The sequence below is a fragment of the Triturus cristatus genome, chromosome 3_2, assembly GCF_964204655.1.
Source record: "Triturus cristatus chromosome 3_2, aTriCri1.1, whole genome shotgun sequence".
NCBI classification, from domain to species: Eukaryota; Metazoa; Chordata; class Amphibia; order Caudata; family Salamandridae; genus Triturus; species Triturus cristatus.
The window spans coordinates 219,379,497-219,394,324 of record NC_140584.1 but is presented as its reverse complement, the minus strand read 5'-3'; the positions used below and the strand labels follow the sequence as shown (position 1 = coordinate 219,394,324).

Here is a 14,828-nt window from a genome sequence, read left to right as displayed (position 1 = left end):
AACCAAGGAAAGGATTTTGGTTTTCTCTACTGCAGGGAGCAGGGCAGAGGGATTAGACAGGTAGGTTTGGACTTTTTTTATACATAATAGAGGGGTGACTACACTGATCATAGAATTATCATCTTTGGCTAATTCAGTAACGTTCAATTCAAAAGGGAAAAATCTGAACAAGTGTAAATTAATATGTTATGGTAAACCATAATATATGTTCTGGAATCAGTTCACATGGGTATCACATGATTAAATGTGGCACATGCCAAGAATGGCCCACTCACCATTTCACTCATATTCGATTTCCTTTCTTTTAAGTTACCTTCCATATTTTCATGTCTCCCTCGATCCATCAAAGCTCATTATGTGAGATATTGCTGCATTGCAGATAGAAGAGGTCATAATAATAACTCAACCACCGCTGTGGCTGGTAAAGCTGAGAGGGTGTTCACCTCATAGTCTTTTTTTATGACGATGAGCAACACCATGGCAATAGTTAGTGATCACTGGAATTGCAAGAAATATGTGACTTACCAGTGCCCATCCCTGCTGCTGCTTCTCCCCCTCCAACTGACCCGTCGCCATTTTCTCCTGCAAAACATTGACAAAATTTAGATCCCAAATACGCAACCCACAAATACAACAGCAATGTAGCACTACAGATCAGTTAGCATGTTAGTATCTTCCAAATATCACTCTGGGCATTTGATTAGTTGGTTCAGAAAGTTAGACAAGCCAGGCATGGAATAATGGTCAATGAAAAACATATGGTGTTGGATGACAAATGCAATGGGAGTGGGACCTCATACTTTTTCTCCAGCCTTGCTACACTGTCATTCCAAACTACTGGTATACTGTAACTATAAATGAACGGATCTGCAGCACACTACATTGGGAAGGTGGTCCATGATAACCATGGCCACTGTCTCTTGAACTGAACTGTGTTAGAGCTAGGATTAGGCAGGAAAAGGAAAGCCTTCTGAACAAACATGTATGGTGATTTTTATTTCAAATACTAGCTTACTTGGTCCTGCTATCTGAATCTTCATGAAACATGATGGACAGCACCAACACTCCAATAGACCAATAAATACCCCAAGATTCTACGGTTCTACCCTAAGAAGTCCAGAACAATCATAAAAGGAGATACTGGGATCAGCAGAGCTCTCGGCAGCTCTGCTGGTGGTCGGCACCGGCTTACCAGCTTGCCCCAGACTGTCCAAATTGCCCCTCTTCTTGCCCTTGTGTGCTGATGAAAGAAATTAAGAAGATAAGTAAAAATAGATTAGTGAGTCTGTTAATAATCTCACAAAATGTTTTATGAAAAGCAAACACAGTCGCTAAAACAGATCAACTATAGTACTACTAGTTTAGACTCAAGTCTTTTGACTTTCCTTAAATCCATATTTCAAATCTCCTTAACAAAAACTACATTTGGAACTAAGGTATTGCAGTGAATGATCTTTGATTGTATTCTATTCCCATTTCTCAACACCCTTGATGATCTTACTCAGTCTCCCTTTTTTGCAATGCATATGCTCATACTCCACATCCTCACTGTGAATTCAATTAAATAACCTGCACCTGCATAGCAGAAACTAGAAAATGGATCACAAAATAATATACCAGTGTAAACTTTACTAACCATACCTTACCTCTGAGTGTGAGCAGCAAGCTATTCAGATTTGTTTTTAGCATTGTAGAACACAAACATCACAAATAATTAATGCCCACCGAGCCTAGTAGGTTAAACAGGTCCTGTTCCCGGTCCAGAATGTCGGCCCAGCGGTGCCTTAGCTGCTGGGCGGTATGCTGAACCTGGCATCGGTGCATGGTCCCCCAGTGCTGCTGACACTCCCGCAGGGAGCAGGCGCAATTGGGCCTGCCGCTAGCTGCCAGCATAGAGGGGAGGTGGATCTGCAGAAAAAAACTAGTGCTATCACCTCTTCCTCTCCAAAGATTGCCCAGGGCTACACAAGTGGGCGGCAGTGCCACTTGCATGAAAGCTGCCCCTCTGCCGTGGCGCTGAGTGGGAAAATAATAAACTAAGAAGGGAAAGGAACAGAAAGTAAAGAAGAAAGAAAGAAGTAAAGAGGGAGGAATAAAAACTACGTGAAAAAAGTCACAAAAACACAAAGAAATGTACACAAAAACACAAACTCACACACTATTGTAAAAAATAAAAATTAGGGGTCGAAAAGTAACAAAGGAGGCTGGTCACAAAGATTAGGGCCCAGCACCATAACAGACAGCAGAAAAACAAGATGGTCATGCCCATGCGGACCGCGTGGTGCTGTTCATGTGTGATTTACAATGCGAGCCACTTCAAGACTGCCTGGTGTTGTTCCTTTTGCGATATTGGAGTGTGCAGACACACTCAGCATTCCCAACGCAATGTGAAAGGGCGTGACGGCAAACTTCACCCGAAAGCAGGACTCCAGGTTTCTTTCCCCTGACTTTGAATGCTGGCTTTCATTCTTTTATTGGAATTTGGAGTAATTTTGATACATTAGTGCTAGAGGTAGCACTGTTTTCTGAGCAGCACACCAGCATTCCTTATCCCTTCTTCTGGAATAAAAGGCTGGGATGCCCCCAAGTTTGGAGTGAGATGATGGAGACTGAAGATGGCTGAGGTGGAGAGGGAATGGTTCAGCACTTGGCGCAGAAACTTCCATGGCGGAGACTTTGGCTCTTCCACTACAAGCAATGGCCTCACCCAGGCTTAGAGTTAGGCACTGTATTAAAGACAGTTAGAGCTAAATTAAGCTGAGCGGTTGGGTCTGGGGACCTTAACACAGATTTGAGGAAGGTACTAAACTGGATGCATGAACTGAATGCTGCCACCTCAATGAGTATTCCAGTCGGATGTGAAACAGAGATTTTGTGAGCAATGCTCGTTCTTCGAGACTATGAGGGGTATTTATTCCCTTGACGGTGTGATTAATCATTCATGAGTCTCTGGACATGTGAAAGGGAGCATTGCGGGCATTAAAGAGTTCTTTTTGAAAGCTTATTTTAATGAAATTAGCACAGGACTAGTGTTACATTCCAGTTCAGGTTTTAAGTATACTAATGCGTTGCATTATTGAACACTGCAATAGAAATATTTTTTATTATTAACTGAAACAGCACAAAGTGGTATTTACCAGATATTATTTTAAAATACTCATTTACAAGCTTTATGTCAACTTTTTTTGAGTCAAAGTAATGTATTGTATTCATATTTAAATGTTGTATGATGTCCCATATGTCGTTTTTAACAAACGTTGTGTTGAAATGTGTCTTTCCTGTGTTTCTGTGCCTGGGGCAACCTGATTGACAGGTTTATTTCCCCTGACTTCGAGTGCCGGCTTTAATTCTCTTATCAGAGTTTGGAGTAATATATATATATATATATATCTACACACATATATATATATCTACACACATATATATATATATATATATATATATAGAGAGAGAGAGAGAGAGAGAGAGAGAGAGAGAGAGAGAGAGAGAGAGAGGGAGAGAGAGAGAGAGTATGTTGGAAAGTTCTCCCTCATAAATGATGTCCGCACTCCATTAGAATTCACCAATTTTTATTCGAGGAAATGATAAATTCATCCACAGCCACTTACAGACACACAGTCACTCCCTCATACAACCATTCAGATACCCACTCACTCACCCATACAGTCACTACACACCCACTTACCCACCTATAGAGCCACTCACACCACCACTCACTCACCCATACAACACTGACACACCCAATCACTCACCAATAAAGCTACTTACACAGCATCTCACTCACAACAAAGCTACTCACATACCCACATATACACCCATATATCTACTCACACACCCATACGCATAAGGATATACACAGACACACATATGATATATATTAGAAGTAGTATCACTCAGTAATAGTGCATCTAGTATACTAATTTGACTTATGCAGGAGGTGAGTGTATATGTTGAACACCCATAAACTCTTACACTTGATTGATGATTGATGGTCTCATCATTGATGTCATTTGAGATGTCATCAGTGATGTCATCAGTGATGTCACTCACCATGTCATGAGTGATGTAATATGTAAGGTCATAAGCAGTGCATTACGGGGGCACGAGTTATAGTTAGCTCAGTTAACTATAACTGCTGAATTTCTCTGGTTTTGTACGAGTGAAAAGTCAGCCTAACTATAATGTCAATGTAACCTGTGTTTTTTTCAATGTCTTTCTAAGTTTTTTTATATATTCTATTTCCTAACTATAACATCCCTGTAACCTTTGATTTCTTCAGTGAATTTTCAAGCTTTTTTAACTCAATTTGCTAACTATAATATCTGTTCACCCTTGGTTATTTAAGTGGATTTCAACATTTTCTTTACCTATTAGTTGCATTTGCAGAGCGGTGTGATACTGTAAAGAATGCTGAGGAAATGTCTCCAGTGGACTTGTGTGCCTGTAAGTTTCCCATTGTAATTGTTGATCAACCATGTTCAACAGATAACTATAGAACTGCAGAGAAAACTGAGCTGTTGATTTTTACTTTGCAGAGGTAAGTGCCTCTTTATGTGTTGCACATGAACTGTATTCCTAGATATGAAGAACCCCTCTACAAGATTGTTAGATAATATGCTTGACAGGCCTTTTAGTAAGGTGCCTATCGTTATTTGTTCAAATGGATTATTAACTGTGATTTTATTTATATACATTTTTATTGTTGTGATGTCTTCACAGTCACCATGGGGACACCATGGAGAGTGGGTGTTTTTCAAAAAGTCTAAAACACATATATACACATATTTGAAGCATTCTTTGACACCAGTCGGTAAGTAGTAAGGTCTTGAAGCATGCATATGTAGAATGAAATTCTATCACAATTACTTCTAGTTGGATTTTTGAGCTTATGTGATGGTACCAGCCACCGCAATAACGTGGGTGACCGCGAAGAGTGCCTATATACATATACACATATTTGAAGTACTCTTTGACACCAGTGGTTTAGTAGTATGGTCTTTAAATTTGTATATATGTAATTATATTTTAACATAATTACTTTTACTTGGTATTTCCTGCTTTCACGATGGTGCCGGTCACCGCGATAACCTCGGTGATCATAAAATGTTGGTACCTGCACAGATCATGTGAAGTTCCTACCTCTTTCTTCCGTCTTGAATGTTCCTCTGTGGGACAGAAACACTTTTGGAGCTCTGCGGGTGATATTGAGAAAAAAGGGAGAGTTTTGGTGAGTTGTTTTGTGCTTTTTGGAAAAATAAAATGGCATCAGGGTCAACTGAGGAGGAAGTTCATCTGCCCAGCCAATCTCAAGAGCAGGAGGTCCCAGCAGGAGAGGAAGACCCTGTTGATGAAGAACCACCACCCAAGAAGCAGAGTGTGGCTTGGTATTTTTTTACAATCCCTTTGGGTGAGAGTAACACTACTGCATAAAATCAAATTGTACTTTGTGCATGATAACACTTTCATGTGGTATTGTCAAGAACTACTCCTATGGTACTACCTCAATGGTATACCACTGAAAATCATACCACAAAAGGCAACTGAAACTGGCACAAAGGGAAAGACAGAAAGACCAGCGAAGCAAATCTGCAGCAGCACCACCTACAACAGTAAGTACAGTGCACCTGAAGTGCAGAGACGCCAGCCGGATATCTCTCCTCAGTTACGCTGTGTGGTTAAATATACTCTTTGGACTGCAATGCCACCCTAACCACTGGAGAACAGCCTGTTGACATTTTTTTAGACATTGCTGACAAGCACAAATGTTCATTTTTTGTTAATATTTTGTCCAGTTTTTGAACTGCTCTTCTCTTTTGAACTAACAATTTTTTGCCACTCATGATATTTTATTTTTCAAAGAAAATACAAACAAAAGTAGAAAATATGAAAACATATGGTAAAAATTTGAAAATACAAGCAAAAGTAGAAAATATGAAAAAATATGGAAAGATTTGAAACAGAGTTCCAAATAAAATAAGGTTCTTTACAGAAATGGGTTTCATTGTTATAGACAGAATAATTGTATGTGTGCACTAAGTGCATGATTGGTGCATGCATGAGTCAATGACTGTTTCAGTGATGCAAGTATGACTGAATGAGTGTCTGAGTTTTGCAAGGATAATTGAATGAGTGGGGGATACATGATTCAATAAGTGTACTAAGTAGTGTCTGTGATTGGATGAGTGCATCAATAGTGCCTGGGTGATTGGATGAGTAGTGTCTGGGTGACTGGGTTAGTGGATGAGTAGTGAACTCACTCGAGAGAGAAGGACTACAAATACCAAATCCGAGGGCACCTAGAGTAGGTACGCTATGGGTTCCTAAAATAGTATGACACAGAAAGTATCTAAGAAAAAAAAGAAATAGGGAAATACATAACTTATCTTAATACTGCCCTCACACACTTTACTGTGTCATGCTTCATCATAGGGTCGCATCATACATCCCGGTGCAGACCAACACCTAGGACGGAGCACAATATTTTTTATGAGGAAGAGTAGTGAGGGTAGATCGTGAGGGAAAAGAAATATAGAAAATTGAGGAAAAAGTATTACTTTCTAACAAGGTCTTCCTACATTGAGAGATCCCTCAGCCTGTTGCTCTTCTATAGGGTCAGTATGGTGTCCCTGCATTTGCTAGGGATATGAGTCCACAGACCAGCCCTCCAATCCTCCTTAGAGTTCCTGTGCATCTGTAAACTAATCTCATAAGCCTCAAACCACTTATTGATATTGTTACCCAAATTAAAGTCAGGCACCAGACCTTTAGGAATATGGACCCTTTTGTCTTCAGCGGGCATTGTAGAAATGCTGCCACCATCACTGCTGGTCTCTGCCTGCCTGGCTTTAATGTCCAGCTCCTTAAGGCTCCTCCAATGAGCCAACCTCTCCAAAGTGACTCTCTCCTCTGTGGTCAGTTTCCTTTCCTCCATGGCCAGTACCTTCTCTTTCATTCTCCACTGGACCAACTGCTGTTTAAATGCTCACTGCTGCCTCCTCTCTGCCAGCTCCTCTTAGAACAGGTTACGTGAGAACACACTGCTTCCTGTACGAGGAGGGATCACCGATCCTGGAGGCAAGTCATCCCTCCCTTCAAAAGGCTGCATTCAGAGACCATCCTGCATGTCCTTCTATGATCCCTCCAGATCATCCTGTCCCTGCTGGTCATCGATTGTGCCTGTCAACTGCTGGGTTTCTGTCCATGCCCTCAAAGACTTTTGGAGCTCTGCTTTCTGGTGCTCTATTTGCCAGACAGCACCCTGGCCTGGCAAACCTCATTGAGCTCAGCCACAGTATAGCTCTCCAAGTTGGAAAGTTCAAATTCCATTCTTGCAGATGGGCCCACAGACACAAACAGTCAGGTAGAGTAGGAATGAATTATAAAAAAACCAAAAAGGCTTATCAGGAAGAATTTAAAACTTGAATTAGTCTCAGATATGGGCTGCTAGTGTACACTAAATCACTATATGGCAAGGAGCAAACATACCTCCTGATCCTCACCTCTGATCACCACTGTGAGAAATTGGGTTACTGGTTGACTGGGGTGTGAGCCCTGGTAAAGCAGGAACCACAATACTTGTCAGGGTAAGGCACAAGTAAACCCCAAATTAGCCTGTGCTCAACCCCCTGGTAGTTTGGCACAAAGCAGTCATGCTTAACTTAGAGGTAATGTGTAAAGTATGTGTACAAAACCGCAAACAGCAACACAGTGAAAATACCACAGAAAAAGTATCCCTCACCAAGTTAAAAGAGTAGAGCTGAACTGAATAAATAAAACAAGTTCAAAACAACATAAATCTGAAGAGTAGACCAGGTGATATGAATGTTTAAATAATAAAGTGAATATAGTGCCAAAAAGCACAAAGTGCCAATTTGGGATAATTGGTAGCACTAAACCGGACAAAATTCAAACGTTCAGTCCTACTGCGATGGAGCGCAGGTTGGATGTAGTCCCAGGTTAGTCCCACTGAAGGTTTACCTTTTCAAGTTTGTGAGAAGAGTACCATTTTTGTTGGAGAGGGCTTCAAGGAGCAAGGAGATTGTCGCAGGAGGCTATTAGAATGAAATATATACGCTTACTACGCAAACTTTACATCACATGCCATTACATTGCAGTCGTTACAACTATTGCGTTGTTACAACACAAACCATTACATAGCAAGTCATTTCAACGACTTGCTATAGGGGGCGAGCAGGACTTAGAAATAGTATAATTTTCTATTCCTACTCCAGTTTGTGCAAAAGCAGGGAAGGTGTTGGATTGTGCTTCCAACACCTTCTGCCCCCTATAGCAAGTTGTTGTAACGACTTGCGATGTAATGGTTTGCGTGGTCGTGTAATGTAAAGCATGGGATCTGAAGGCTGTTTCCTGTTGGAATGGTGCCAAGAACAGGCCGGGCATCACGGATGAGCAGACTGGAGCTTAGCATTGGCGTTCATCCGAGAGCGGTCGATGCTGCAGTGTTAATAGATGGACTGGTGGTGCTTCACACTGATTTTTGGTGTGAGCGGCACTGTCTTGGTGCAAACGGGCCCGTTCACGGTTGCAAAAAGCCAAAAACTTTCATTTAAGCTCAGTGAGTAGATTACTGGCATAATATCAATCAAATAAATATTGAAACACAAACATATTCAAAATTTAATATCGATAACAAAATTATCGCCACTGTACACTTACCTATATAAAAACACAAATATCGAGAACACAAATGTTAGAAATTATTTGAAAAGATTAAGATTGTTGCCTTTAAATAAAAATATATTGTCAAAAATATCAATTCATACAATATCAACTAAAAAATTATCAGCAAAATAATTAAGCCACGAAGACCTCTACCCAAGGTGATGGGCTTGTGTAGTACAATATGGGAAGGGAGTGGCCTTCCTGCTGAGACCTCTCCCCAGGTTAACAGACGTATGTACTAGGTTATGGGTTGTGACTACCATCTCCTCTGAAACCTCCCCCCAGGTTGACAGTGTGCGTAATAAGTTGTGACAAAGGGGTGCCCTCTCCACTGAAACATGTGCCCAGGGTGACAGGCATTCATAGTAGGGTGCGGGGAGCAAATGGCCTCTCCGCTATGAACTTTCTCTTGGATGGCGGGTGTGCAAAGTAGGGTGTGGAAAAGGACTGACCTCTCTACTAAAATCTCTCTTTTGAATAATGGGTGTACAGTAGTAGTGTGTAAAAAAAACAACTGGCATCACTGCTAACACCTTTCTCTGGGATAACGGGTGTGCGTAGTACGGCATGAAGAGGGTATGACCCCTCCGTTAACAGTTATCTTCAGGGTGTTGCTGTGCATATTAGAGTATAGAGACAAACAAGCCTGTCTGCTGAGATTTCTCGCTTGCATAACGGGTGTGCATAGTAGGGTATGGAGAGGAACTGACCTCTCCATTGATGGCTATCTTCAGGGTAATGGGTATATGTAGTAGGGTGTGGGGAGGGACTGGACTCTTCGCTAGCATCCCTTCACAGGAAGAGAAGCATCCATAGTAAAGTACAGGAAGGGACTGGTCTCTTTGCTGAGACTATTCTACAGTGTGGGTAATAGACAGAGGAGGGGGTAATGATGAACTATCTCTAAAGTGAGACTCCTCCCTAGGGCTATAGATGTCCATAGTACAGTGGAAAGATATGCTATCTACCCCTCCCTAATCTTGTATGATCCAGGAAGATTCTAACAGGATTGCAGCATTTCTTTAAAAAAGGATTTCCACTTTTTTTCATCACAGTGTGTATGCCTTACAGACCTCCTCTCAATTACCATGGAGACAGGCTGCCTTTTTTCTAACTGCTTATATGCCTTTTTAGGTCGAGCCTGGGCAGCGCCTGCACTGATGCGAGGCATGCAGTAAGGGAGTATAGCTTTGAAGCCCCACCCATATTTTTAATTGGCTTGTGTCATTGTCCTTTGTAAATGCTGGCTTCTGATTCGCTAATAGGCTTGTTAATCCCTACTTAGTACAGCCTTGTCTTCATTTGTAACCTCCCATGAGGACTGGTCCTTTTACTTCAGTTGTTACACAGTACGTTTTCTTTAGTCTGTAAGCACTATTTTCTTTAATGAGTTTTTCCTACTGCAGAAACAACATGCTTTCCTGCAACATTCAGCACACCATGCACGCTTTCACTTTCAAAGCAGCCTGGGAGAATGGCGGCTGCTTAGTCTCGCATAAATGACAATGGCTTAAACTCTCCTATTGCATTGCAAGTATTTGTCTTTGGATGCCAGAGCCTAATTTGAATCCCAATCCAATTCTGTCTTCAGTGTATTCGTTTTTATTTCTGCCCTCTCTTCACCACAGCGCACAGCGCTGCTTACCTTTTTTTTCTCTCTTTTGCCTCCACCCACCACCCCCTCCCACCCGGAGTGCGCGTCCAATTGTGAAGTGATGGTAAAGGGCTTCGCTGTTCACTTGCAGAGCATTCCCACTTGTAATCTTTAGCTGTTTCCTCTCCCTCCTGGCGGTTTACTTTACTGGCTGTCGGGGCACACTTTATCCCTATCCATCCCCTGCACAACCTTGCAGATCACCCTGGGGTGTTTTACGCCAGTGGGCTGCTGGACTGTGACATCATTCAGCTCTAAATGATCATAACCCACCTTCCGTATAAGAAAGCCCAGAATACTTTTTTATTTTTTACCAAAGTCTGGCGCATTTGAAATGTAAATACATGACGTTGAGAGAGCGTCACTGGTGTTAAGATTTGTAGGGGTGCACAATATTCACTGTTAGTCAGCACCCATATATAATTCAAGAGTGTTTAGAATTATCATAGAAATATATTCGTTGATATAGAGATGTAATCAGGCCTTGAAAGAAATAAAGGCCATCAGTTATTTTGAAATGTATTTGTATTACATTTAATGTTTTACTTCTGCAATGATGTGATGTATTAAGTAATTATAGGTCATGTTAAAAAGTTAGTATGTAGGTTGCTTACGTATAGGTATGCTGAAATAATGATTGTAATGCGTTTTAGTTTGCAAGGCCTAATTGTTTATGTAAAAGAGAAGGCCTCTTCGTTCCTTATTTTAGCTATGCTTATTAGGCTGACAGGGCTTTTAGTGAAGCATAAATTGCAGTGATGTGTGGGTTTTTCCGTTCCCTGTTTCTGTTGCTGGTGCAAGGACATTTAGCTCGTTAGTTAGAATAAGTCTTTGTTGTAGGAGTTGAGACAGAAGGAGCAGACTGGAGGGGGGAGAATTGGAATGTGAAATCGCAACTCCTAGTGCGGAAGGAGCCTGGGACCCAAGGTCGAATTAATGAACAAAGGAAGATGAAAAAGTCTGGATGGAAAATCACAGAAGGAAGACCTGCCTGAAGGGGTGTGCTGAAGGGCGTGTACAGGCATTTGGGGGTTTCGTATTAGGGACAGTGCCCCGTGGGTTGAGCAGACAAGACTTAGGAGGGAGGCTAGAAGGAGCACCATAGATCGAGCTCTCATTAAGTGAAGACTTCTTAGGAAGTTTCACTGCTGACACCTTTTATGCTTTTCTCACCTGAAAGGGAATGTTGTGTAGGGATGTCACTTTAGAATAGAGTAGGGACAGAAATGCTTTGATTAATGACATCACGATAGCTATTTTGTACCTGATGCTTTTAGAAGCTGTAATCCTTTTTATCTTTAGTCGAATACGGATACTTCGTAGAGTAGCATTTGTGTTAGTTCCCATTTATCTTTTGTGCCTTGTATTGAGGTGCCTATATATTCAGATGTTTTTGCTGATAATAAAAGGTCAACTTCCCAGACTTTGAGTCATCCTTTACGAATAATGTCAAATTGCGGTAAATACGTTCTGATAATTGTGTTTCTTCCCTCTACGCTATTAAGCAAGTAAAAAGATCCTGGTGACCAGAGTGGGTTCTTGTAGATAATTGGGTAGAAACGAGAATCCGGCTTTCTCAACGTGATACACATTTACTTATTTATGCATTTCCAAGTACTTTACAATGTAACGCGGAGCATGTATCACAACCATTGCCTTGGCTCAGAGACTGTAAAATCTGCAAAAAGGGAGCAGGTGTTCTGCCTTAAAAATGCTGACCGGGCATGAACCTTCCCTACTGCCCATTGTACTAAAATTTCCGCTTGAATATTTTGAAGGGTTTCTTCGGCACTTGACATGTTTTCACACAAAAAATTACAGTCAGGCACGGGCCTTGCCAATGAGCATTTCTTATTATTGGTTGATTTATTTTTTTTGTTTACTTGTTCGAGATCTCCGACCGCTACGGGAGATCTCTCCACTGAGAAGTGAGACAATACTGTGGTAGCTCTCTTCACATGAATGAAGTTTGTGGTGCGTGCACTGTGTTTAAAGTGTCTGCGCTGTAATCATTTTTTGCTCGTAGAAAGTAAACTCCCAAGGCAGGATTTTTATTTTCTCTTCTGAACAGAAAGTAAATAACCTCAGTGCATAGGGAGCTTATTCCTTGCACATGGGGGCCACCTACCTTTTCCCTGCTGGGACCACTATCACTGTGACCCAGCGATCCTGCGACAAACAGACTTCTTGGACAAGGGTTACCACCAGCAGCGCCAGCGCACTCTGTGTCAAAGATAATCCATTAGTTTCTGCAAATCTAAATAGATCGTGGATACCACAGGTTAGCTGGGGCAGTGAGCTGCTGGTTCAGTGTCCACATGCCAAGCCTTCAGCACCCCTGCTGTGCCAAAGCCTCAATCCTAAATCACGCCTTAGGTTTGTGGATGAAAAATATGATGTGTCATTTGTTATTATTAAAAATACCTTTCTTGCAGTGGAAAAAATATACATAAAATTGGCTTTCTTTCTAAATAATACTGGACAAGTAAAATCCTGTATTTATATACTTTTCTCTATGAACAGTGTACTTTACTCCTATTGTTCCTTCAATGCCAAGGTTTTTAGGTCGAGCCTGGGCAGCTCATGAGCTGCTGCGAGGCATGCAGTAGTGGCGTATCCTTTGAAACCCCACCCACTCTCCGTCCATATTTTTCATTGGCTTGTGTCAGTGTCCTTTGTAAACTCTGGCTTCAGAGTCGTTGTTAGGCTTGTTAGTCCCTGCTTGGTTCGGACACATTTATTTATTTTAGCAGCCCGGTCCACATTTAGCCGCCACACCTATTTACTTATTTATTTCGGTTACTAGCGCCCATGTGCTGCTTACACATTCATAGGGGCCGTGCCCCTTTCTTTACACAAACCACATCTAAAGAAAGGTACGTGGCTGACATTAAAGTGAAAGCGCAGTATAGGCTCTTTTACCCCCCAAAAACCTATTTGTCAACTTGACAAACACGTGCTTTTTTTGTCAAAGCCCCCATGCCACAGTTTCACTTTAATGTCGGACAGGCCCCTTTCTTTAGACACAGCTTGTCTAAAGAAAGGGGTGAGGCCTTCCTGAATGGGAAAGCGCCGCATGAGCACTAGTAAAAAAACAAATATTTGCTATGCAATAGGTCTCGCATTTGCAAGAGTTTAAGCTATTGCATTGCCAATAGATTAAACTCTTGTTTATAAGAGACCTATTGCATTGCAAATGTTTGTTTACTTTACTCTCACAGCATCAGCAGTTGTTTCAAATAAACAGTAATGGAGGCCATTTCAAAGTCAAGGTAAAAAAAAAGTACTTTATTTCAGTTGAAGGCTATAAAAGTCAATTGAAATTAATTTCAATAAAAATGAATATACACACAAGCATCATGGCTAGATTAAAAAATACCAATGGTGGTTCACACAGGTGCGAGTGAATCTCAGATGAAAACCTATCCAGGTGTGCAATATTAGTCGGAAACTTTCAAAGCTAATACTAAACGTGGCCTCAAACATTTCCCTAGTGGCCTTCAACAATCTAATTCCAGAGCTCCCTAGGAGGACAATTCCACACTTAATCTTATACAGATTTGAGAGACCCATTATGAAATTCCCACAAACGTTTCTGGCATCAGTATAATTAAAGCATGTAAAAAAAAAAGCAATTAAAAAATGGTCAACCATTATGCACAAACCAATATGCAGGAAGCATTATACAGCAAGGTAATACAAAGACTGTTTCGCTCCAACAACCTGGGGTTATTAGATATCTGATTGGCCTGAAAGGGGGGCATATGTTAGGCACCCATACGGCACTATAGCAATTTGAGCCCCAGTTCCCCCACTATACTAGATACCAGTTGGGGGCAGGATCAATTTGCCATGTTTCATTGCCTACAATTGATTATCAATATAAAGTGCAAATGCTTAGTAAAGGCCAGATCCAAATTTTTAATATGGTACTGGGTTTTACGTACTGGGCTGGAGCATATATGACAAAGATGCTTAGATAAGGTCCACCAGGATATCTGGCTCAACACTTGGCTTGCATGTTTTGATTTCCTACTTCTTGGAGTTCAAACTGCGTTCAAGAACAGGACGCAGAGGTTGGTATTCCAATTACAGATCATTAGCGCCATTCTGTATGATCTAACCCCAGATGCCTACAGAGGTGTAGGATCCAGAATTTTCTTTGTCTTTCATACATCGTGAAAAAGAAAAGAAAATGGGCCTCAGTTTCGAGAGCAACACCACATACGCAGCCATTGGCTTGCCCAGAGGAGTAGTGCTCCCATTTGTTTGTCAAGTGGTCGAGTGGCAATGTACCCAATCTATTCCGAACAAAAAGTTACTTTACAAAGGGGGAATATTGTAATAGAAATAACTTCAAAACTGGGAGCTTGGTTTGAATTCCAAGTACTGCAGGGTTAATCTCCCTAAATTGGGATAACGGTGCGATTTTCCCCATTCACACTACCAGTGGCTCAACTTAATAGGCTTACTCGAAGACAGATTGATACTC

At 41.3% G+C, this 14,828-nt stretch overlaps 1 protein-coding gene across 1 annotated transcript in view; it reads right to left on the bottom strand.

The window, feature by feature from the left end:
• The window catches only part of LOC146857049 (histamine N-methyltransferase A-like), a 373,700-nt gene that overhangs the window by 276,747 nt on the left and 82,125 nt on the right, over positions 1 to 14,828 (bottom strand). The gene's annotated exons all lie outside the window — the stretch shown is intronic.